Source organism: Mesoplodon mirus (genome assembly GCF_964341445.2).
Source record: "Mesoplodon mirus genome assembly, chromosome: 19".
Lineage (NCBI taxonomy): Eukaryota > Metazoa > Chordata > Mammalia > Artiodactyla > Ziphiidae > Mesoplodon > Mesoplodon mirus.
Genome location: NC_138995.1, coordinates 52,028,176 through 52,051,491, shown reverse-complemented (window position 1 = coordinate 52,051,491; position 23,316 = coordinate 52,028,176). Strand labels below are relative to the sequence as shown.

General features: G+C 52.2%; 1 protein-coding gene across 1 annotated transcript in view; it reads right to left on the bottom strand.

The window, feature by feature from the left end:
* Positions 1–23,316, bottom strand: part of ACTN4 (actinin alpha 4) — a 72,870-nt gene that overhangs the window by 29,362 nt on the left and 20,192 nt on the right. The gene's annotated exons all lie outside the window — the stretch shown is intronic.

Sequence of the window (23,316 nt, the reverse complement as noted above, 5' to 3'; positions counted from 1 at the left end):
AAGTTCAAGGTTTGCTCAAGTCAGTCTCTCTTCGAACTGCCAGTAGCACAGCGGCAGCACCTCCCCCAAAGGCCGGGCGCACAGATCCTCCGAGCCTTGCGGCACCCCTACATATGCTGTTTCCCTAGAGGCCAGACACCCTCTATTCCCTGGAGAACATCCTACGCCCCACCCTTCCACATCTTAAGATCCAGTGTATCTCAGAGGGGGCTGGAAGGCAAGTGGGAGGCAGGCACCCACCCCCACCAGGGTTAGGCAACCACATCTGAGGAGGAAGTGCCGGAGGATCACAGGGCACGCGGGTGCGGGAAGGCGAAGGGGCCTTTTCAGGTGGAGAGGCCCGTCGACAAGAAGCCCATATCCCAAACCAGAGCACAGAATGCCCGAGTAGTAACCAGCACTCAGCCCCCTGCTGGCTGGGGCACGTTATCAGACTTCAGTGCCAGGGATGCACGTCACATCAGTTAAAGTGCAGGTGCCCAGATGCCTTCTGGGGAGACAGGCCCCCGCAGCAAGATCGGGGAAAAACCCCACGCCTCTTTCTCACGGGAGCCCCCCACCCTGCCCTGGTCAATCTGCAGGGCCCAGCGTGGAGGTGGGCCGACAGCCAGGAACGCGCAAGAGCCCACGTGCACGCGGGTGCCGGCAGAGGCCATGTGGGGCTGAGGGGCTTCCAAGGAGCCTCTGGCCAAGGACCATGTGTTTTGACAACTGTCACCCGCCCTGCTCATTCAGAGACTCAACACGAGGCCCCTCCCAGACAAAGAAGCCGCCTGCTTAATACGCTGCACCACAGGTACAAGATTTCCTTCCAAACCCGAAGCGGGGGGAGGGCTGCGAACGGGCAGGGCACCCCGCCCGCCTCCCACCAACACGAAGAAGAGTTCTTCCACCTCGGAGATGGACACCCACCTGAGGCTGTCTCCTCAGCGACGGGCACCTTTGCCCCGCTTCCGCCTCGCCTCAGCCTGCACCCACCCATCCCACAAAATCAGTCCCAAGTGCGGCTCCTCCGGACGCCCCCATTGACTTGCTCGCCCCACCCCGATTCTGACTCGGAGGCCCCCTCCTCGTGCAGATCTATCACAGCACCATTCTCTCTGCTTCTGCCTCCCCACCAGCATGAGCTACTTTGGGCTCTGGCCAGGAGCAGGTTCTCAGCAAGGCATCCGCCTTCCCCACCTCGCTTCCCACGCTCCTTCCCCTCTGCAGCTCTCAACTCAGACAGGCCAGGGCTACACCACTCGTGTGGGCAGGTTACCCAACCTTCCTAACGTCAGCTTCTTCATCTGCAACCTGGCGATGAAGACACCACGTGGGTCACGGTCAGTGTGAGGGTTCGAAGCGGCAATGCCTGTAGAGCACACGGCAGGTGCTCATAAGCGGCAGCGCTCCGCACAGCCCGCGCTTCCCAGGATCTCCTCCTCTCCCTGACACCTGGCCTGCCTCTTCCACTGAGTGACTTCTCCGTCCCCTGCCTGCCCCCGCCACCGCGCTCAACCCTTGGCATCTCTCTGACAGCATTCTCCAGTCATTTGGGGTCTTAATGGATGTTACGTGCATGTGTGCGTGCTCCCAGGGAGTAGGAACTAAGTCCCACATGGCACATGCATTTAGAATGCCCAAAGCACAGCAGCCTCGGTGGTGGGCAGCGGGCGGGCGGGGAACTCAGCCACCCTGTAAAGCAGAGGGCAGCAGCAGGCCAGGCTGGAGCAGGAGGTGGCAGGGGGTGCTGGGCCTCTGCTAGTGCATGTGCCTGAAAGATGCTGCGGGGCAGCAAAGTGGCCCATCACATCCCGTGGCCGAGGATGCAAGAGGGCAGTTCCCAGAGGGCGGGCACCCCTGGTGCTGCGTTTCTGCTGGGCCGAGATCTAGGCACCTGGGCTGCAGGTAGAGCTGGGCACGTGTCTGAATGGCAACCCTCTCCGCCTCGGCCTGCCTGGGTTACACCTGGGGTAACCCTTCAGGGTTTGAATGCCAGCCCCTCAGCTTACTTCTGTGTTTCCAACCAAGTGACTTGGCCAACTTCCACCTCAGCTTCCTTCTCTGTAGGACGGACTTATCAGAATGTACCTCCTGTATTTGCTGTAGGGCTAAATGGGGGGGAAAGCTTTAAAACATCTGGCACAGAGCTTGGCATCAAGTGCCAGATGAACTGAGCATGCGCACACATGCGAACACAGCCACCCCGGCTGCTTCCCATTTCATTCCCAGGAAAGATGGATGAGAGCCCGTCTCTCTGCAAAGGCCCTTACCCCACGGCCATGGTGTGGAGTGGTAACAAGATACAGCAGACCGTCTCACTCCAACCTGTGGAGGCTCTGAACGAACCTCGCCTCATTGGGTTCAGGCAGTCTGTCCTCAGAAGGTCACGGCACCGTCCACCCTGCAAACATGCGTCCCATCTCTGCACCTTTGCTCATCTTCTCTGGGCAGGAAACAAGCGCTCTGGCTTGGGGCTCACACGGACCTGGATTCCAATCTTGCCTCGGCCACTGAGGCCACCTGCCGGCGGGGTAACCTGAGGCAAGCAATGAGCCTCAGGTTCCTTGTTGGTGAAATGGAGGCAATAATCTCCCCTCTTAAATGAGGATTAAATAAAACAATGCAAGTAAATCACTTATGACTGTGCCTGGCACAGATTAAGTATTCAGTGTTATACAAATCTCAGGGAAAGGACTATTTTTAAATAAATGGTAACTCTGCCCTGTACTTCTGTTTCCCTGGCTGGAAGCAGGCAGAGACCCAAGCAGAATACAGAGCAGGTGCTTAGGGGAGAATATCTACTGGCCTGGCCTCGGTAGTGAGGAAAAGCCTGTGGATACTCTCCTGAACCTGACACACGATGGGAACCCCGCCGACAGGCCTCCCATCCTCACTCCACGGCCTGCGTGGCCCTGTTTTCTCCTCCTGGAAGACGAGGAGCATCTACCGACACCGGAGGCTCGCCGAGTCCTGGGCTCGGGGCGAGGGGAGCGGGAGTCACGAGGCCCTCCTCGGGAACGAGCCCACTGTGCGCAGCCACCGTTCCACGCGGCATGACTGGTGAGTAGGAGCTGGAGTTCCAACGGGACATGAAAAATTCATAGCTTCTTCTACTTGGTTACAAAAATAACATTCTGCTTACTCACTCCCTCTCCCTACCCAGTTTAGACCGAGATGTGTGGGGTGGGTAGTGTGGAGGGTGGCTGCTATAGATGGACGTCTCGTGGGCCCACTGTACCCTCTCCACCATGCAGATTTGTCAGAGCACGAGCTACAGGGCCCGACTGCCGGAGCGTGGCAGGCCCCACGGGCTCCGCGATGCCCAGGTCACTGTGGGGCGGGACACATCCGCTCCCACGACAAGGGAGGATTTGCTGCACGCCGAGCCAGGGCCAGGCCTGGTGCTGAATCCACACAGTGAGCAAAAGCAGATCCAGGCTGCACTCTGAAGAGCTCCCACTCTGATGAGGAAGAGGACCGATCTCATTAACCAAGCAACCTCTCAACTACAGAAGAGACACCCTTAGGAAAAGTGGTAACGGTAACAACCACAGCAGATACTTCTATAAGCTAAATGTGTGGGGCACTGTTCTAGGCACTTCGTCACATGTTAACATCTCTCATCCGCAATGCTACTTTGTGAGGTAGTTGCTATTCCTGGCCCATTTTACAGATGAGGGAACCAAGGGTCTGACAGGTGACGTGACTTGCCCGCAGGTAGTCACGCACCTGGAAAGTTGCAGAGCTAGATTTAAAGCCAGGTACTCTGGCTCCAGCAGCCACACTCTGAGGTATCAACCTGCATGTGTCCTCCTCCCTCCCACCCCCAGAGAGGGAGCTGAAGAGAGCGTTTAGGATGCCAGGGAACAGCTCCTCATCTACTGGCCGGAAGGACATGGGGAAGTTTCCCTATAGAGAATGAGTAAGATGAAAATAAGGGAGACTTTCCGGATAATGCGAACAGCATGTGCAAAGGCCCTGTGGCAGCGAGAAAAGAGCCCGGCTGGAGAGAGGAAGGAAGGGAGTGAGGGAGAGCAGGCTGTGTCATGAGGCTGGCAGGGCCACCCTCATGGGGCTGCTGCTGTGTGGGGATTGACCCAAAGGGGGCAAGGGTCAATGTGTGATGACCAGGAAAAAAAGAGGGTAAAGAGCCTCTACGAGAAACTTGGCAGAAGGAGGAAGGCAGAGAAGCCGTGTTGGAAATGCTGAGTTGTAACCAAGCAAGGCAAACTCAAGGTTTCAATTTCATTTGGGAGCGTCTGGAGCTACTGGCCCTCTGTGGGAGAAGGGAAAGGCAAAAAGCATCTCAAGCTCATCTGGGTTTTATTGTCAACGTCATTTTCCAGGGGCAGTACTGATTCCGAGCGGTGGCCGTGTCCCCAGCACCTCACCTAAGAGGCGCTCGATGCAATCACCGGGCTGACAAATCCTGACTTGGATTAGGCACTGGGCATGGGAGGAAGCAAAACAGACACAGGATTTACATTCCGATGGCGGCAGGGGTGGGGTGGCCAGTAACTGCTAATTGCTAGTTCTTACCATTTACACATAGCAAGTCTTTAAAACCTCCAATCCCATGGTCATGTGAGATATTATCATCTCCATTTTACAGATGAGGAAACTAAGGCAGGGAAAAGTTAAGTGACTTGCCCAAGGTCACACAGCTATTAACACAAATATGGGGCAGCCACTTATTCCTCTGAGGGGAATGCTACCTACTGGCCTGGCAAAGCAGAGCCTGCAGAACCGAGTCAAGAAGGGCTCCGCCCAGCCTCAGTCCCCAAACTGGAGCTGAGCTCACAAAGCGAGGCAGGCAGGGCTGTTTCCCTAAAAGCCTGCCTGCTTCTTAAAGGGTGGCCTGAGCCCAGTGTGGGAGGCCAATGCTGGCCGTGCTGCTCCAGGCCTGGCCCTGCCATCCTGTGAAGGGAGCTTGCACCCAGCCCTTGACCTATCTAGGGAGGAAGGAAGGATGTGGACTCGTCTGCCTTTGAGAACACACGTGAAAAAAAACCACAGAGAATAGCCTTCAAAACTTGCCTCTGCACACTGGCAGCCTGTTAAAGATTCTTCTCTGGTTGTTAAAATAGCACAGGGTGTAGGGGGGAGGCGGGGTGGAAGAAGAGAGGACGAGCTTGCTGGTTTGTTTGGGATCCAGTCACCACTCCCTGTGCCGAGGCCCGAAGCCCATGCACTGGGGAAGGCAAGCCTCAGAGGACAACCCCCCCCACCAGTTGTTTCTGCTTTGTCACTGTGTGTTGGGGGAGGGGGAGAAGGCCTAGCATCACTGGTCATAAAGTCCTTCCTGTGTCACAGGGACCCCTCCCAGTTGCCAGGATGTGGGGTGGCTGTGTGAATGAATGATGGATATTGTTCGGGAGGTGAACTAAACGGCCAGGAATGTAGCAGCAGTGGGCTTTAATGAGCTATTCATCGATGACTCCCTCCCCCAACCCAAAGAGGTAAACCCTCTGGACTCTGGGGCAGTCACCAAGTAAGAAACAAACATTCGAAAGACATGGGGCAACCCAGTATTCCAGCGGGCAGAGTGATGCCAAGGGCAAGAAGGAAGGATCCTGGCGGGATGCGGCTATAGGCCAGCTGAAAAAACTTCCCTTCCCTTTTCTTCTTACGGACTACGTGTCACAAAACATGTTCTGAGTACTGAAGGGGGTGGCGTGGAGGGAAATGTCAGTTGGAAGCTGGAATTCCACTAAACCCAGACTAAAGGGAGTCTTTTGCAAAGTCAGTTTGGACCTAGAAACAGGCCCACCTGCGACCTCAGGCTGGGGCAAGCGTGCTGGCTCTGATTATTAGCCCTGGCGAAGGAGAGCTCCCGGACCAGGGTCGGGGGCTGCGCTATTTCTATCCGCCAGCAGATGCTCACATGTGGATTCCATTGACTCCACACTGGACAAGACTTTAGGAAAAACCGTTCGCTGTCTCGTGCTGCACCCCCCGCCTTCCGCTGTGTATACCACCCACCCCCTTAGCAGAACGTCACAGGCCAGCAGCCTGACCCAGAAGGACCAGCTGCATATCTTTGCCGGAGGACCAGGGCTGGCTGGAAAAACTGGCCACAGCAAACTCCCCCAGGGCACTCGGAGGCAAGACAGCGTTCCCTAGAGAGCTGGCAGTTTTCAAACCTCGTCTCTGCAATACCGTGTTGGGTTTGCCGCTCCGCTGGGGCGTTGGCTGCTTTGAGGGGGAGGGCGCCGTCCCGCCTCCTGAACTCCCACCTTGCCTGGTGTGGCCTCTGACGCTGCCCATGGTTCCTGCTTCCACAGGACCTCAGGAAGGGTGTCCGGGGCTTGGACACAGGGGAGGGACAGCTATTTATTCCTAGGGTAGGCACCCACCCTTCTTATCACCCATCTGCCAGCTACTGCCAGGCTTCAGGCAAGGCCTGGCCCCAGTGGGGCATCTTCTCAGTTCCTGAAAGCAGAGACTGCCCCCCTGGCCCCTGGGCTTCATCACCAACTATAAAGGTGCTTTCAGGATCCGATGGCTAAGCCTTCCGGAATCTGGGTTACCAGCGGCCCAGGCAAACAGGCGATTGCCCTGGCAACATCTGCATGGATCCATCCGGGAAGTCTGTGAAGCCTCTGGAACGGTTTTGAGATTATACATGTGAGTGCTATTTTGAAGATCCACTGCCTTTACCAGATTCTGAAGATAAAAACCAGGGACCAGGCTGAGAGAAGAGAAAATGATCCGGTCATGATGACACGACCACAATTTAGACGGGTGCAGCAACATGGGACTCAGACAGCCCTGCCAGCATGGGTCATCGGGGCCGGTGGTACAGCAGCACAGGGACACATTGGCTGCCCGTTCAGGACCCAACTCCATATCCCGCCAGGGGCAGAGCGGGTGTGCTGTGTGTGCCTGCCCCATGACAACAGAACCTAATTTGAAAGCAATTACAGGGAAATATGGAATGCTTCTTTCTTATGTCCTGGCCTGCTGTTGCCTTATTCGGAGTTTTCTCGGCCTACATGAAAAAGCTGACTTCCCAATCGGAGGAGAGGTATAAATACCGCAGAGTGGCGTAGAGAGCATTCCAAAGGTCCTGCGTGTCCATCCAGAAACCAGCTCTTTCCCCCACGACCCCTCCCAGTAGCCAACATTCCTGCGTCGGCCAATCCCCTGCGAGGCACCAGAAAACGTGTATGTTATTGCTGCAACAGGCTGATTCTGGAGTGTAGTCCCTTCCTCCTGAGAAATGCTGGTCTGAGACTTTCCTCTAGCTCTTTACAGCCCGCTTAGTTCTCATCACTCAGGGTTTCCCTCCTGCCATCATCCCGGGGCGCCTTCCCTGACCCTGCTGTCTCCACCATGCTGTCACTTCCCTCTGCTTTGTTTTATTCACTGCACTTATTGCTATCAGAAATGAGGTTCTCTGTCCATAACCAGACTCCCTCCCACGTGTAACATAAGCTCTATGAGAGCAGGGTCCTGTTTGTTGCAGGACCCACTGCCTGGAACGGTGCGCCTTGCACACAGTAGGTGCTCAGTAAATCCTAGAATGAATGGAATATGGTTGGTGCTTCTCGTGGTTTCCAATCCCATTTTATACTGGTGAGGGTCCCTACTTAGGGATAAGTCTATTTTGCTTTCAGGAGTTCACAGAAATAATCCTAGAGCTGTAGACGTTCGAAAAACAAGCCAGGGAAGACAATGCCCTCGGCGTGCCACTCCAATGGAAGAGAGGAGCCCTCAGCAGCCTTCTTCACTCAGGCATCTGAGGCCACTGGACTTGCAGAGACCCTGGTTCATGGGGGTTGGGTCTGGGCCTAGACAGGGGCGGAGCAGTAGGTGGGCTAGAAGGAGGCAGTTTGAGGAGCTGACAGACATGTCAAGACATCAATCTGCCAGGGTCTACAAGGCTGAGGAGAGGACAACGTGGTACAGTGCTCCAGAGCAAGGGCTCTCGAGTCTGAACAAACGTGGCTCCGAATCCTCGCTCTGCCACGCACTGTGTGTGGCTGCAGAAAAGGAGCTTCACCTCTCTAAGCTTCAAGTTCCTCCCCTGTAAAGTGAGGGTAACAGACGTGACGGGTGTGGGCACTCAACAGGATAACACAGAGAAAGCACTGCACACAGCCTGGCAGACAGTGAGCCCCCAACAGAGGTTCTATTCATTACTGTATTATTCCTATTCCGGAAGGTGCTGACGACGTTGGGAGCTGCACTGCAGCTGTTGAAGCCACACCTCCACCCTAGGATGCGCCACGTTGACGGGCTGCTTTCTGGTGGCTGACATAAAGCGGTCTTCCCCCAGACCTCCCCTCCCCTTTGCCTGGCCTCTTGACTACCAAACGAGTAAAGGAATATAATGATCAGATCCGGTGCTTCGGGCTTCCAGAGATCCTTCCAATCCTGGATTTACAACAGAATTACCCAGGCACTTTTCTGGTTCGTTTGCATTTTCTCTCTCTAATATTTACCGCTTTAAGCCATTAAGCTTTGAAAAGGCAATTTGTTATGCAGCAGTAGATAACTAATACAACATAGAAGTAGAATAGCTGGATCACAGGCGTGCAAGTACTCTTTTTAATCATGTTCATAGTTTGGAAAAGCAAATTTTTAATTGAATTATAATTCACATACCATAGAATTCACCCCTTTAAAATATAAACATCAGTGAGTTTTAGCATGAGATTGAAAAACTTTCACCACTATCTGATTCCAGAAAATTTTCATCACCCCAGAACTGTCAGCAGTAACTCCCCATTTCTCCTCCTCCTCCCCCCAAAACCAGCCCATGACAACCACTAATCTACTTTCTGTCTCTATGAATTCACCTAATCTGGACACTTCATATGAATGGAATCATACAATATGTCTGTCTGGCTTCTTTCATTCAGCATGTTTTCAAGGTTCATCCACAGTGCAGTACATTCCTTTTTGACTGAAGATTCCATTGTATGGACACACCACATTTTGCTTATCCATTCATAAGTTGATGGACATTTGGGTTATTTCTACCTTTGCTATTACATATATCTGCTATTATGAGTAATGCTGCTACAAACGTTTAAGCACAAATTTTTGTGTAGATATATATTTCTAGTTCTCTTAGGGATATACCCAGAAGAGTAATTGCTGGGTCATATGGTAAGTCTATGTTTAATCATTTGAGGAACTGCCAGACTGTTTTCCAAACAGGCTGCACCACTTTACATTCCCACCAGCAATGTATGATAATTCCAATTTCTCCACATCCTTGCTAACACTTGTTATTATCTGGCTTTTTGATTATAGTCACCCTAGTGGTTGTGAGGTGGTATCTCATTGTGGTTTTGATTTGCATTTCCCTAATGACTAATGATGTTGGGCATCTTTTCATGTACCATTTTCTAACTGTATATCTTCTTTGGAAAAATGTCTATTCTAGTCCTTTGCCCATTCTTAACTGGTTTATTTATCTTTTCATTATTGCATTGTAGGACTTCTTATATATTCTGGACAACTGATCCTTATCAGGTGTATAATTTGCAAATATTATCTCCCATTCTGAGGGATGTCTTTTCACTTTCTTAATAGTGTCCTTTGAAGCAAAAAGTTTTTTTTTTTTAATTTTGGAGAGTATAGTTTATCTATTTTTCTTTGGTTGCTTATGGTTTTGGTGTCATATCTAATAAACCACTGCCTAACCCAAGGTCATGAAGATTTATGCCTATGTTTTCTTCTAGGTTTTATGGTTTTAGCTCCTATATTTAGGTCTTTGATCCAGTTGGAGGTACTTTTTTGTATATGGTATGAGGAAGGGGTCCAATTCCATTCTTTGCATGTGGATATCCAGTTGTTTCAGCACTATTTACTGCGAAGACTATTCTTTCCCCAATGCATATGTCTTGAACCCTTGTTGAAAAACAAAGGTCAATAATGTATGGAACCAGAAAGCTTCTTAAAAATGCCTGAACTTCACCCCAGGCCAAATGAATCAGATTTCCTGGGGGTGGGTTCCAGAATAACGATATTTTACAAATGCTCTAACATGAAGCCAGGGTTGAGTCTAACGTGAAGCCAGGGTTGAGAACCACCACTCACATCTAACCCCTTGTTCTAAAAATGAGGGATCTGAAGCCCAGGCAGAACCGGGGAGCCTTGCCACTGCATTTGTTAGACTGGACTGGACTCTTGGAGCTAAAAGAAACCCCAGAGAAGCAGGGGACAGGCAGCCCAGGGTAGGGAGGTGCCCCAGTCTGAGCCTGTGTCTGTTCTCAAATGGACCTTTCCAGAGCCATCTCACACACGGAAAACCAACCAACCAACCAACCAACCCAGAGCTACTCAGATTACACTCCAAAGAACTGGGTTCTCCCTGAGGGGGAAGAGCCTGCCCTCCCCACACAGAATCCATAGGGAGATAAGGGTCTGAACTATAGGCAGGTGGGGCCCACAGGGTAGACACAGGAGGCAGTGCTCCGCTTTCAAAGGAGGGCTTTTCAGCAGGAAGAGGAGATGGGGTGAGGCCTACCTTGAAATTAGCTACCTTTAAAAGAGAAAACTTCCACCCCCAAGAGGCAGTTTTAAAATTAGGGCAGCGGCAGAGGTTGGGGCCCTGCCCTCCACCTCTCCTCTGGCCCCATCTGGCATTTTGCTGTGAAACAATCAGGCACAGGGGGCCCTTCACCTGGAGAACAGGGAGTCTGAGCTACAAAAACCCCATTTATTTTCAATGGTTTACAGCTGAGCTCGGGTTTCGGGCTTGGGAGGGGAGATTAAAGATCGTCTGGTTTAAACTTTGATCCTTCAAAAAGATAGCCGAGTGAGCCAATTCTGGCCTCGAGACTGTGCGGCTTGGAATCCTAACAGGTGCCTAAGAGGACGGGTCTTTAGAATCACGTCTTAGCCTGGACAAATCCGTCCATGGACTGGCTCATCCAGATAACAGGTGTTTGACATTTGAGGAGAAGAAGTCAGAGGGGGTGCTGTGCTCCTTCCACCCTGGGCCACGGTGGCCCACCCCAGGAACTCCCGAACAGAATCTAGAGGTGCAAAGACTGCCACAGGCCAGGGGCACCTGAAGGCAGGGCAAACACTCCCATCCCCCCCAGCCGCCTTCTAGCAGACTGCTTGTTTTCTGCAGCAATTTACATGATCCACAAACTAGGCCTTGTTGGCGGAAGGGCAAGCAACTGTGCCGGCCCTGGAGTGATCTCTCACAGGGGTGAGGGTTTCACCTTTGACAACTGAAACTCCTCCTCGGTGACCCTTTTCCTTTTTCCTGTTTTCGGGACGTTCTGATTCACCGGTCTGCCGGTCAGGTCAGAAGCCTTCTCCTGCTCCAGTGAAAAGCAGGGCTGAGCGACATGGCTAGGGAGGAGTGGGTTGGGCTGGAAATCTTTGCTCTTGACGTACCAGGGGGAACCAGAGCCTGGGCCGGCGCTCACAGACATGCACTGTTTTCTATATACTCTGTCCCACTGGCTTCCCACTCTCAGAGCCTGGGCGTAAGACGATCCCTTTGAGAAGCAGGGAGAGTGTGGAGACTGAGTGAATACCGGGCGTTTATCTGCACGATCAATTCCCCTCATCTCTGAGTGGACCAGCACTGGCAGGGGGCCTGAGGAGGTGCTGGGCGCTCGTCAGCAGGCCTGCTTTTTGCTGAGGCTCATACTGGAGAAGAGTGTGAATGAATCCATCGGTCAATCTGGGAGGTGCCTCAGACCAGAAATGCCAGGCTTGGAGTTTAAAGTTTGCCAAGAGGCAACTGGAGGTGTTCAGAGTTATCCACTCCTGCCATCAGCCTTGCGTAAGCCGGTGCTGGCTCTGCTTCCTGGCGCGGCACTAGCATGGTGCGTGGAGTGGGTGGGGGGAAGGCATCACTTCTGTGGGTTAAGAAATCACTCTGGATTTGGAGTCTCTCTTTTTTCCCTCCAGCGTCGCCACTCCATCTTAGACCCCTTGGACACATGAGATGGACAATATGAACAGTGTCTTAAGATTTTAAAAAAAGAAAAACCAAAATAGGTTCTATAGCCAAAGGGTAATTATAGGATTGGGAGGAACCAGTAAAGAGAGACTGAAACCTCTGACTCATAACTGCTCTATTAAAAATGGTGAAACCGTTTGCCCTGGCACAGTGACAGCACTAGACTCTCACCCTGGCTCGCCCAACCTACAGGCCTTCCCGGGGCTGGTACTAAGGTCTGGCCAAGCCACACGGCAGTCATAAGGGGTGGCTGTCTCCAGAAGCAGTGTGATGTCAGAGGACAAAGGGGCCTCTGCCGAGCTCTCGCAGAGCTGACTCCTGGCCCTGTAACAGCAGAGGAGTGGCTTGTTCTGCATGTGTGTGGGCGTGGGGGGCGGGTGGGGGAGGAAAGGGAATGAGGTGCCACTGGGAAGTTGTGGGTTCAGTTTTCCAGGGAGGGACTCTGAGCACCAGCTCCATCTGCCCCATTAAAGCTACTAAGGGGCCGAGCCTCAAAGGAAAGCAGCAGAGGTGTTTTTAGGATTGGGTGGGGTATAACCTGACATGATGGTACGAATGACTCACACTTATTGAGCACTTACTATGTACCAGGATTCGTCCTGACAGCTCTAAGTTTTACAGATAAGCCATCTGCCTGCGATCACACAGCTGGTAGGTGTCAGAGCCGGGGCCCACATCATCTCCTAACCAACCTCAAGTCTGGCCAAGGCTACTTTCTGTTTCTGGTTCTCACTCTGTCAGGCCCCCTGTGAGGAACCTCACATAATTTCTCTCATTTGAAGGAAGACACAGAAGCAAGCAGGTCCCGGAGACCCTCCCCCAATTCCACCAGCCACCAGCGCCACCCAGGGTGGCAGGCTTAGTGCTGAGCTGCAGGGTGAGTCATGGGAGAGGGAGGGCAAGTCAGGTGACCCATAGAGAATCAGAGCTATGCTGAGGTGGCCTGGTTACCTTGACATTCCTGAGATTCTGCCAAGGTAAAAAGTAACCCGAGGAGTTTGCCTTATATGGGCACAATGACAGATTTCGACTCATGTTAACTGACCCTGTATCAAATCCGTTCCGGATTGCATAGGAGACGCCCGATAAAGCTGCTCTGATAGTATAGGAAAAAACAATTTATGACGGGCTAGTACCAATGACTCATAAAACAAAGGCGCAGCCCAACTGCCATTGTGTGCCTTTTAGGGAAGGTGCGGGGAAAGGTTGGTGGCTCTCAGGCCAAGTGGCTATATAACTCTCTTCCCAACACGTGGTAGCGGAGACCCAGCTTCAACCCCTCCCTCTGTTCACAGGGCCTGGCTCAAGGCAGGGCCCGGAGGAAATCGATTTCAGGCTGGAGCAGAACGGCAAGTCCTGCCTGTGCTCAGAGAGCCCCAGCCGCCTGCTTTCTCCCAGAGGAGCCCAAAAGAGAAGAGCTAGGGGACAAAATGGTTAGGTCCGAGTGCCCTGACACTGCATGAGAACCAAAGCCGACTGGAACTCAGGATGCCAGAGTCATCCCAGCCTGGGCTCAGAATGCTGGCATCAGATCCTTCCTCCCCGGCAACCCCAGCTCCCAGTAGGGGGAGACTCACTGCTCTGAGTCTCTCCCAAACTTCATTCACTCATTTCAATTAAAAAATGTATTGGGCAGCCACCACATGCTGCCATATGCTGAGCACTGGGATGAAACAAACATCCCTGCCCTCATGAAGTTTACATTCTAGTGGAGGAGATGATACATAAGAGGATAATGGGACTTCCCTGGTGGCGCAGTGATTAAGAATCCGCCTGCCAATGCAGGGGACACGGGTTCAAGCCCTGGTCCGGGAAGATCCCACATGCCGTGGTGCAACTAAGCCCGAACGCCACAACTACTGAGCCCGTGTGCCACAACTACTGAAGCCCGTGCTCTGCAACAAGAGAAGCCTGCGCACCGAAACGAAGAGTAGCCCCCGCTCGCTGCAACTAGAGAAAGCCCGCACGCAGCAGCAAAGACCCAACGTAGCCAAAAATAAATAAATAAATAATTTTAAAAAGAGAGAAGAAGATAATTAGACAGTGGTGGTGCAGTAAAACAGGGTTATGCAAGCAAGAGTAACCGGAGGAGGGGGACAGCCGGGGAGGGAATCAAGGAAGACCTCTCTGGGGAGGTGCTATTTGAGTCTGAACCAACAGAAAGGGCAAACCAGTTGCCAGTAGGAGGGAGATCATTCCAGGAGGAGAGACCCTGGGTGGGAAAGGCCTCATGGGTGTGGCTGGAGCAGAGGGAGCCTTACAGGCCCTAGGGAGGAAGGGTGGGGAGTTTGGGTCTTATTCTAAGAGTGGCAGGAAGTTCTTGCGGGGGGTGTAGTAGCATGACTAGGTTTACGGGGTGGGAAGACCCCCTGGTGTCCGTGGGGATGTCAAGGTTACAGCAGTGAGGATGGAGAGAACCCTGAAGGCAGAGCCGCTCGGACGCGCTGTCCTTTGTCAAAGCCTCCTCCTCCACAGAACCAGGAGGTGACCATTATCCCACACAGCACGAAGCTGCACCCAACGTGCAGACCCAGGACCCCCCCCACCCCGGCCCCAGCCATCTTCTTTAGAAGCACACAGGCCCCAGGGTGAACCACAAAGGGACAGTGGAATGCCTCTTTCAGCAGAGAAGTGGACGTGATACCAAGGAGTGATTTTCAAACAGCATTCTGAAAAGAGCTCTGCCGTGAGGGGTGCCAGCAGAGAGGGAGGCTGCCCCCTACTCACATTTAACTTCAGCAGCTATTTAATCGATTTTATAATATGGCAGATCCACGTGAGATTCAACTTGAAAGACAGCTGTGCCACTGAAAAATGTCACTTCTTTAAATCTTAAATCCCCCATGCAAAATCTATTCCAAATGGCTGTAGCCCCTTCCACAGCAGCCCCTACATCCCACCAGATCGAGGGGAGGACGGGGCTCCGCCAGGCCAAGCAATGGCAGGGGAGACACGAAACCCCGTCAGTCTCCTCGCCTGCTAAAGCCTTTGATCCTCTCTGCTCGGTGGGTGGCAGGCGGCTGGAGGAAGGCAGACACATGTGCTGCCGTTTCAGTCTGAGATGGCTGGGGCCTGCTCCCCTCTGGAAGGTGGGGCAACAAACAAAGGGAAGATAAGAAGGCCTGCATCCCTAAGTTCCCCCAGCGTCTGGCCTGCTGCCCACAGATGGAACCTGTTGGAGAGAACCAGAGAAAGGCAACAGGAATTCACAGCAGAGCGGCCAAAGCAGGCAGCCGTTCCCCTGGTGGGAGCAGACCCTTGCCATGAGTTTCTAACTTCCACAGCATCCTCTCCTCTTGGACAAGAAAACAAAGGAAAAAGGAAGAGCTAAAGGCGGAGAGAATGAGAAATCCTCTGTTTACTTAACTAAATGTCTATGAAGGTGAAACTGGCCTTCAGGTAGCTTCCCACCTCCTGGAGGAACTGAGATTCAGGATGAGTAAAGAGAATCACGACCAAGAGTCTAGGGAGATGTACAGAACCTGACATTCTGTCCTGGAGGAGTGCACGGTCCGGTTGGAGAGGGACACTGGTAAAGCCAGTCACTGCAGAGCAGTGTGATCCGAGGACAGCAGAGGTCAGGTGACACCTGATCCGGGCCGTGAAAGAGGAGCACTATTCTGATAGGTGGTGACCTGGGAAGAAGGTTGTTCCACGTGGTGGGAACATCAAGAACAAAAAAACATAAATGTGCAAGAAATGTTTGGGGAACCCCTAAGGGAAAGTGGCAGGAGATGGTGTCAGCTGGGGTCAGAAGGCAGAAAGGTCGAGGAACTCAGAACTTGTTCTCTGGGTATCGGAAGGTTCCTCAGAGTGACCTGCTTAGATATGGGTCTCAGAAAGATAATGTTCATGCAGCCACTGAGATGAACTAGGAGACTGGAGAGAAGCCAGTCAGGAGGCCGCCGCAGGAGACCCGGACATGGTATAACAGGGGTGATGGGGATGATGATGGAGCCAACGTCAGAACAACTTCCTGTGTGTCCGGCATGGAGCAAAGGGCACACAGTATTAACTCACTGAAGTCTCACCACAGGCCATGGAGGCAGACATTATCCTCACAGAGTGGTTAAGGCATCTCCCCGCAGTCACGCAGCTCAAGGTAGCGATGGCGGCACTGCAGTTTACACCCAGGCAGTCTGACTTTAGAATCTGCACTTTTAGGGCCTCCCTGGTGGCGCAGTGGTTGAGAGTCCGCCTGCCGATGCAGGGGACACGGGTTCGTGCCCCGGTCCGGGAAGATCCCACATGCCGCGGAGCGGCTGGGCCCGTGAGCCATGGCCGCTGAGCCTGCGCGTCCGGAGCCTGCGCTCCGCAGAGGGAGAGGCCACAGTGGTGAGAGGCCCGCGTACCGCAAAAAAAAAAAAAAAAAAAAAAAAGAATCTGCACTTTTAAGCACTTACTATGTGGTCCTGCGTGAGGACAACGGCAGTAGCAGAGGAAAGGAGGAGAGATGTTTGAGAGAAAGAAAGAAGTAAAATTTGGTGCCCGTTATGGGGCGAGGGGTCAAAAGATGATTTCAATGTTTCTGGCTTGGATGTCGGACCCGGGTACAGTGAACCCAGGGAGAGGGGCTCGAGAATGAGTCTGGTTTGGGACACGCCGAGAGTGAAGTACGTGCTGCACAACCAGTTGGTGTACAGAAACTTATGTCTAAGATTCGGCAGAAAGGTCATTTGTTCACATGTGCATTCATTCAGTCACTCATTCAAACATATCCTGAGCCTCTCCTAGGGTCAGGCGTGGCGCCGGTGCTGGGGATACAAAGAGAAATAAGATAGGGTTCCTCCACGAAAGACCTCAAGTCTAAACAGGGGACAGAGACATGTTAGCAGACAATTGCACCAGAGTGTGAGAAGGGGGTCAGGACTAGGGACGTGGAGTCATCCACACTGGTGTGGGACTTAAGGCCAGGGGAAGGCGGGAGATAAAATCTTCCTGGGAAAAGGATGTTGGGAGATGTCCCCATTTCAGAGGTGGGAAGAGGGAAAGGATTCAGAGACAGAGGATGAGATGGTGGAGAAGTAGAGAAGGTGATATCAAGGAAGGCAAAGGGGAGAACTTGTGTTTTTTCTTAAGGCATGCTCAAAAGCATCCAGTACAGTGGTGTGCCGTTCCATCAAAAACAGACACCCATATCCATTAGAGAAACACACAGAAGCATTTATGGGTGATGTCTGGGGTTGTCTTTAAACAGTCTGAGGGGGGAGTATGTTGGGAGAAGCTGATGAAACAAGTTTGGCAAAATTTTGGTAATTGTTGATGCTGGGTGATGGGTACATAAGGATTCCCTCCACTTTTGTATATGTTCATAAATGTGTTGGGGGGTGTTTTTTTTTTTTTTTTTTTAAAGGACCATGCACTGCAGAGAGGTTGAGAAGAGACGGCAGGGACCGCTGCTTGCATCCCCAGCACCTAATACAGCGCCTGGCACTTAGGAGGCACCAAGCACACCCAGATTAGGCAGTGCTGCGCCCACACCCTCAGGGATGGTAATTAGCCAGTCTCTGGAGACCTCTGAGAGGGCAGACTCAGGGGAGCTGCTGGGGCTGAGAAGTAATTGGGAAGTGAGGAAATGGAATCAGCCAGCAGAGGCTTACACATTTTTTAAATGCAGCCAGGCCAATAGCCAAGCACATTTCTTCTCCCCAGTACAGAACCCAGCTGGTGGACCATCCAGCACCACTCTACTTTCCTACAGGAGAGAGACAGACCAGGCTGCTCTGAGGTGAACTTCTCCCCCACCCCACGCCCACCCCCAGCTTCAGATTCCCACCAAGTTCCCCACGTTCCTCTCCTCTCATTATCTGGCAAAGGCTGCTGGGCAAACGGGCCCTTTTCAAAGGCATATCGGAGTTCACCTCACTATCGTCAAACGAACAAGCCATCTCTTTCCAGCTTTTCTCCTCTCCTGCAGAACAAAGTTGCATTTAAAAGGAGAAACAGTCCCAGGTTTTGTCTCCCGAACAGAGAGAAGGTCCCAGGGGCCTGATTCGGAACACAGAGCGGCTGATTCCCCGGCATCGCTCACACCGACAGCGAAGGAGGTGTGGAGGGACGTGGCAGACCAAGCCCAAGGCCAAGCCTGACAGCAGAGACAGGGCGGCTGTGTCGTTCTGGGTCCCATGGCCCAGAGAGCACCGAGGAGCTATCGAATTCTGCTCAACCACACCGTGTAGCCTCTATCTTTCTCTAGATTTTCCACGGTACTGACTTCTTTGCCAATGCCCCATAAATAACAATGGCCACCAAAGATAGCCCAGACTGCGCTTCCTTCCCTGGTACTGCGCATCTCCAAGCTCAGCTCAGGACATGGAGACGAGTGGGCTGCCCCAGAACACGGTACCATAGTAAGCTGGGTTTCAGGAAGGTGGCCAGCCAGTTAAACCACAGGGCTATGTTTTTATGTTTGTAGCTATCTCTAGAAACAAAACACTTTATTGTCTCTTATTATACTAAGTTAATTTGCAATAGGTAGCAATCTCTGTATAAAAGAGATAAGTTTAAGAAAAGAAAAATTTAAAAAGATCTCTCCCTGTGTTTCGCCTCAGGTCTCATTTTTTTGAGGGCAGGGGCCTTCTCTTGTGTTGCATCCCTGATGCTTGGACCAGTGCCTGGCACACAACACATGGACACCTAGCTTGGTATTTGCACAAAAAAGGATGAATTCTGTCCTAACAATGTTTTTCCCACTCTCCAGGGGACAGTGATGTCTCCCCTCCTTTCCGCACTTGAAAAGCATCCTGTTTGTGGCTGGTAACTGGCAGGCACTGATGCAGAACTCTGTCAGAACAGCTGGCCGACCCACTGGGTCTGGAAGTGTCCTGGGGGAGGACGTCTTATAACCTTCCAGAGCACACAGCTTATCGCAGGGCCAGCTTTTAGTTGGGACTCAACTGGCCTGCAGAGTGACAGTGCCTTGCTTCTCAGAGAAACTGAGGGTGATCAATCTTTGCCCCTAACACCAAGCTGTTCCACAGGAGGCACTCAAATAAGTGGGTGAACAGATGGGTGGCAGGTGCATTCCACCTGCCTGATCGGCTTGCTATTCATCCATTCATTCCATAAATATATATTTATTGGAACACTTATATTTGTCAGACATTGTTCTACATGCTAGGGACACAGCCGTGGACAAAACAGACTCCGTCTCTACTCTCATGGCCCTCACAGCGTCGGGGGGGTGGGGGGGTGGAGAGATCAAAGGATGGTTAGAGTTAAAAGGAGAAGTGGAGGTGAAAGGTGTGCCCCTAAGACAGAGACCTAGCCTAGGCTGGAGGGGTTGAGTATGACTTCCTCACCAACAGTGGGGAAGATCTAAAGAATCAGGGGAGCTGGGTGGGGATTTGGCGGGGGAAAGAGGATTCCACGGGGAGGAAAGAGCATGGAGCAGAGAAGCAGCTGGTGTGCCTGGAGCACAGTGACACAATGGGAGGGGGAGAGAGATGAAGCTGGAGAGGAAGGAACAGACCCTGCAGGGCCCAGTGGGCTTCCAGATTTGGGATATGGATCAAGATTTCAAGCAGGCTATTATCTGGCTCCCATGTGGAGAATGGATGGGAGGGGGCCGGGGGTTGTTGCTCAAGCTTCAGCATCAGTGCCTGGGCCACACTGGTTATGCTGCTGCACAGGGACAATGAGGCTGCTTCAGGGGAGCCGGTGGGACCTCAGGGCTTCCTGAGATGAAAAGCAGAGCAGAAGGGCTGCCTGTTTACCTTCCACATCCGGCCCCAGAGGCCCTGCCGGGGTGGAAGCCTTCCCAGAGGGAAGGACACACGGGGCGCTCTGCAGGACACAGTCATCTAGCCTCCTCTGAGGGCCGGCGGGGCCCACTCTGGCCCACTTGCAGGACATTGCTGTACAAAGCATTCGGCCCCTCCTGGCTTGGCTTTCTCGCCCAGAGTCTGCCGCTCAACCCCAGGGGCTCCGTCCTCCACCCTGGGTCTGAGACAATCGGGGATGAGCAAGAGATTGCTGCCTCTTTCTAGGAACCTTACTTCCAGGCCCCCTTAAATGCTTAATAATGCTTCCGTATCTAGCAGCTGAACTTGTTGGATCTCAGGGTCAATCTTCAAAGAGCAGCTGGCTTCAACTTAGACACCATAAGACAGCTCTATTATCTTAATTCTCTGGCTGCAGTTTCTTAATTGAAGAAAGGTTCCCTGGTCCCCCAACTCCCCCAACCAATCACTCCAACTGGGACTCCAGATCCCACAGGATGAGACCTCAGAAAGACTCCATCCCAACCGCCCACCCCAGTAGACAGAGTAAGAATGAAAAGAGCCACCAGGTACTGATCTCTGCAACTCGGCAGACATGCCCCACCCCATCTCCTTACTAAATCCTGACCCTGAGGTAAATACATTATCGGTCCCATTTTGTAGATGAGGAAGCAGAGGCTTCCTTGCCCAAGGTCCCCCAGGCAGTAAGTATAGGGCCAGGCTCAGCATTTGAGCCACTCTGGCTTCATGGCCTTGTGTTTATGAGAAGCCAAGTCTACAGCCTCCAATGCAGGAGAGCTGGGGAACACACACGGACCCAGCTTCGGCCTCTGCTTGGCCCGGCCGTGCACTGCAGGAGCCCCTGCGTCCAGGCCTTGCTCTCTCTCTGCTACGAAGCCTCTTGATTGAGTGATGAAGAGTTGGGCCCATCCAGCTGACCCTTCATCACAAAACCCTCTGGAAGTGGCTGCAACCTCTGCACCTCATTAGCCGGAGTGCGCACAACAGCAAGACAGACTTGAGCCCTTGATGGCTGGAGGCCTCCACTGTCAGCTAGAAGGAAAAGGAAAGCGGCTGGAGATGTTCACAAAGATCCTCCCTCTTAAGAGATATTTCTAGGCTTATTAAAAAGCAACAAAGTTGAGGGCTTCCCTGGTGGTGCAGTGGTTGAGAATCTGCCTGCCAATGCAGGGGACATGGGTTCGAGCCCTGGTCTGGGAAGATCCCACATGCCGCGGAGCAGCTAGCCCCGTGAGCCACAATTACTGAGCCTGCGCGTCTGGAGCCTGTGCTCCGCAACAAGAGAGGCCGCGATAATGAGAGGCCCGCGCACCGTGATGAGGAGTGGCCCCCACTTGCCGCAACTAGAGGAAGCCCTCACACAGAAATGAAGACCCAACACAGCCATAAATAAATAAATAAATTTAAAAAAAAATTGTTTAAAAAAAAAAAAAAAAAGCAACAAAGTTGAGAAGGCGACACCCCAGCCAGGTTGGCTGTACCCTCACCATATGCTTTTCAGACCGGGATTAATTCTTTGGCTGGTTTCAGACCTTCAGTTTCAAAAATATCTAGTTTGTGCTTGTCTACAAAGGAATGTAGCTGGGCACCTCCCACCAGGAACACAGAAAACAACTCCTACTGCCATCACCTGTTCTTTGAGGCCAGGCCATATATAGGCAGACTGCACCCAGAAGGTTTGACCAGAGAGCTAAGTCACTCCCCAGCTCTACACCACCACTTAGACAGGTTTTCCCAGACATGTGGGTCAGTCAAACGCTTGTCTCCAACCTAAGACGTTGTGGTAAAGGTGAAATGCACTGCTCTAGGCTACTGAAGCAGGGACATCACCACCTCTGTCTTCTTGCCATACCCCAACCTGCAGGACCCAAGGTGGAGGTGTTTTGATGCCATCATATGCCTGAAGTCCAAGCACCACCAGGAGCCCTTGAATCTTACTACCAGGGGTATATAAAGTCAGAAAGAAGAGAACCAATCACTCAGCCCTGACATGGGAGAAATAACCTAAAAGGGGAAGAGCATGGTTTGATTCTTGGTTCTGTTGTTTATTGGCTGAGCGACCCTGGGCAAATCACATAACCTCTCTGAATCTCAGTCTCCTCATCCATAAGGTGGGGATAAAAACGCAAGTTTTTTTTTTGGAAGCACCGTGTGGCTTGCAGGATCTTAGTTCCCTGACCAGAGATCGAACCCATGCCCTCAGCAGTGAAAGCCCCAAGTCCTAACCACTGGACCACGAGGGTCCCAAGGAATATATTTTATGTATGTATTTATTTATTTATTTTAATTAAAAAAATTTTTTTAATTAATTTACTTATTTTTGGCTGCGTTGGGTCTTCCCTGTTGCGCGCAGGGTTTCTCTAGTTGTGGCAAGCGGGGGCTACTCTTTGTTGCGGTGCGCGGGCTTCTCATTGCGGTGGCTTCTCTTGTTGCGGAGCACGGGCTCTAGGCGCACGGGCTTCAGTAGTTGTGGCATGAAGGCTTCAGTAGCTGTGGCTCACGGGCTCTAGAGAACAGGCTCAGTAGTTGTGGCGCATGGGGGCTTAGTTGCTCCGTGGCATGTGGATCTTCCCGGACCAGGGCTCGAACCCATGTCCCCTGCATTGGCAGGCGGATCCTTAACCACTGCGCCACCAGGGAAGTCCCTCAAGGAATATATTTGAAAGCGCTATACGCTTTACGAGCTATCGCGGGATCTGTCCCAGCATCAGAAAAGGACATACTTCCATGGAGTTCCGCTTGACGGAGAGCCCCATGAGGGCAGGGATGGTTCTGTTTTGTTTTGTTTTTTTTCACAATTATATACCCAGTGCCTAAAACAGTGACTAGCCTGCAGTAAATATTTGTGGAATGAATGCTTTCTCGTTCATTTGGGAGGAAATCTAAGACCCTCACTGCAGGCATGTTCTGGTTGCTGTCACCGTTCTGATCTCACCCCACACCACCCTTCCCACTCGCGGTCCCAGGCACCCTGGTCTCATTCTCTCCTCCCACGCTTCTCAGGTCCTCCTGCCCGGGACACTCTTCTCCCAGGGCGGCTCCTGCCCAATCTATGGCAAGTTCCCCGCTGTGCCCTCTTAAAGGGCTCTGCTCTTTTCCTTCAAAACAAGGATCACAATTTGGAACACTATATATTTGGGGTTTTTGTTGTTTTTGCTGCTGTTTAATGCCTATCTTCCCCACTGGGCCGGTAAGCTCCATAGGACAAAGAGGACTATTTTGTTCACATCTCTTTACCCAGTATCTTGTTTATGGCACATACTGGATAAATGCTCAGTAAATGCTGAGTGCACGGACAACACCATCTTCTTCATCAGTTGTGCTGGGATCAATTATTTAAAACTGGTGAGAGGGCTTCTCTTCCTTATCAGTCTGTTGCCCGACCTCTCCTCCCCTCCATAATTAATTTCCTTCCTCCTCCATTCATTCCAAATCCACCAAAAAGGACACAGATCAAAAAAACAGAACCTCGTGTAACAAACACCCCTGGGTGGTCCACATGGCTAGCAGCAAAGCCCACTTATGAGAACTGCTACCAATCTGGTCTCTACCCTAACGCACCTTGGGCTGCCAATCTGTGGTGAGAGCTGGAAACTTTCTCAGCCCAGTCACTATGGTACAGAGAGAGCCCTGCTGGAATAACGTGAT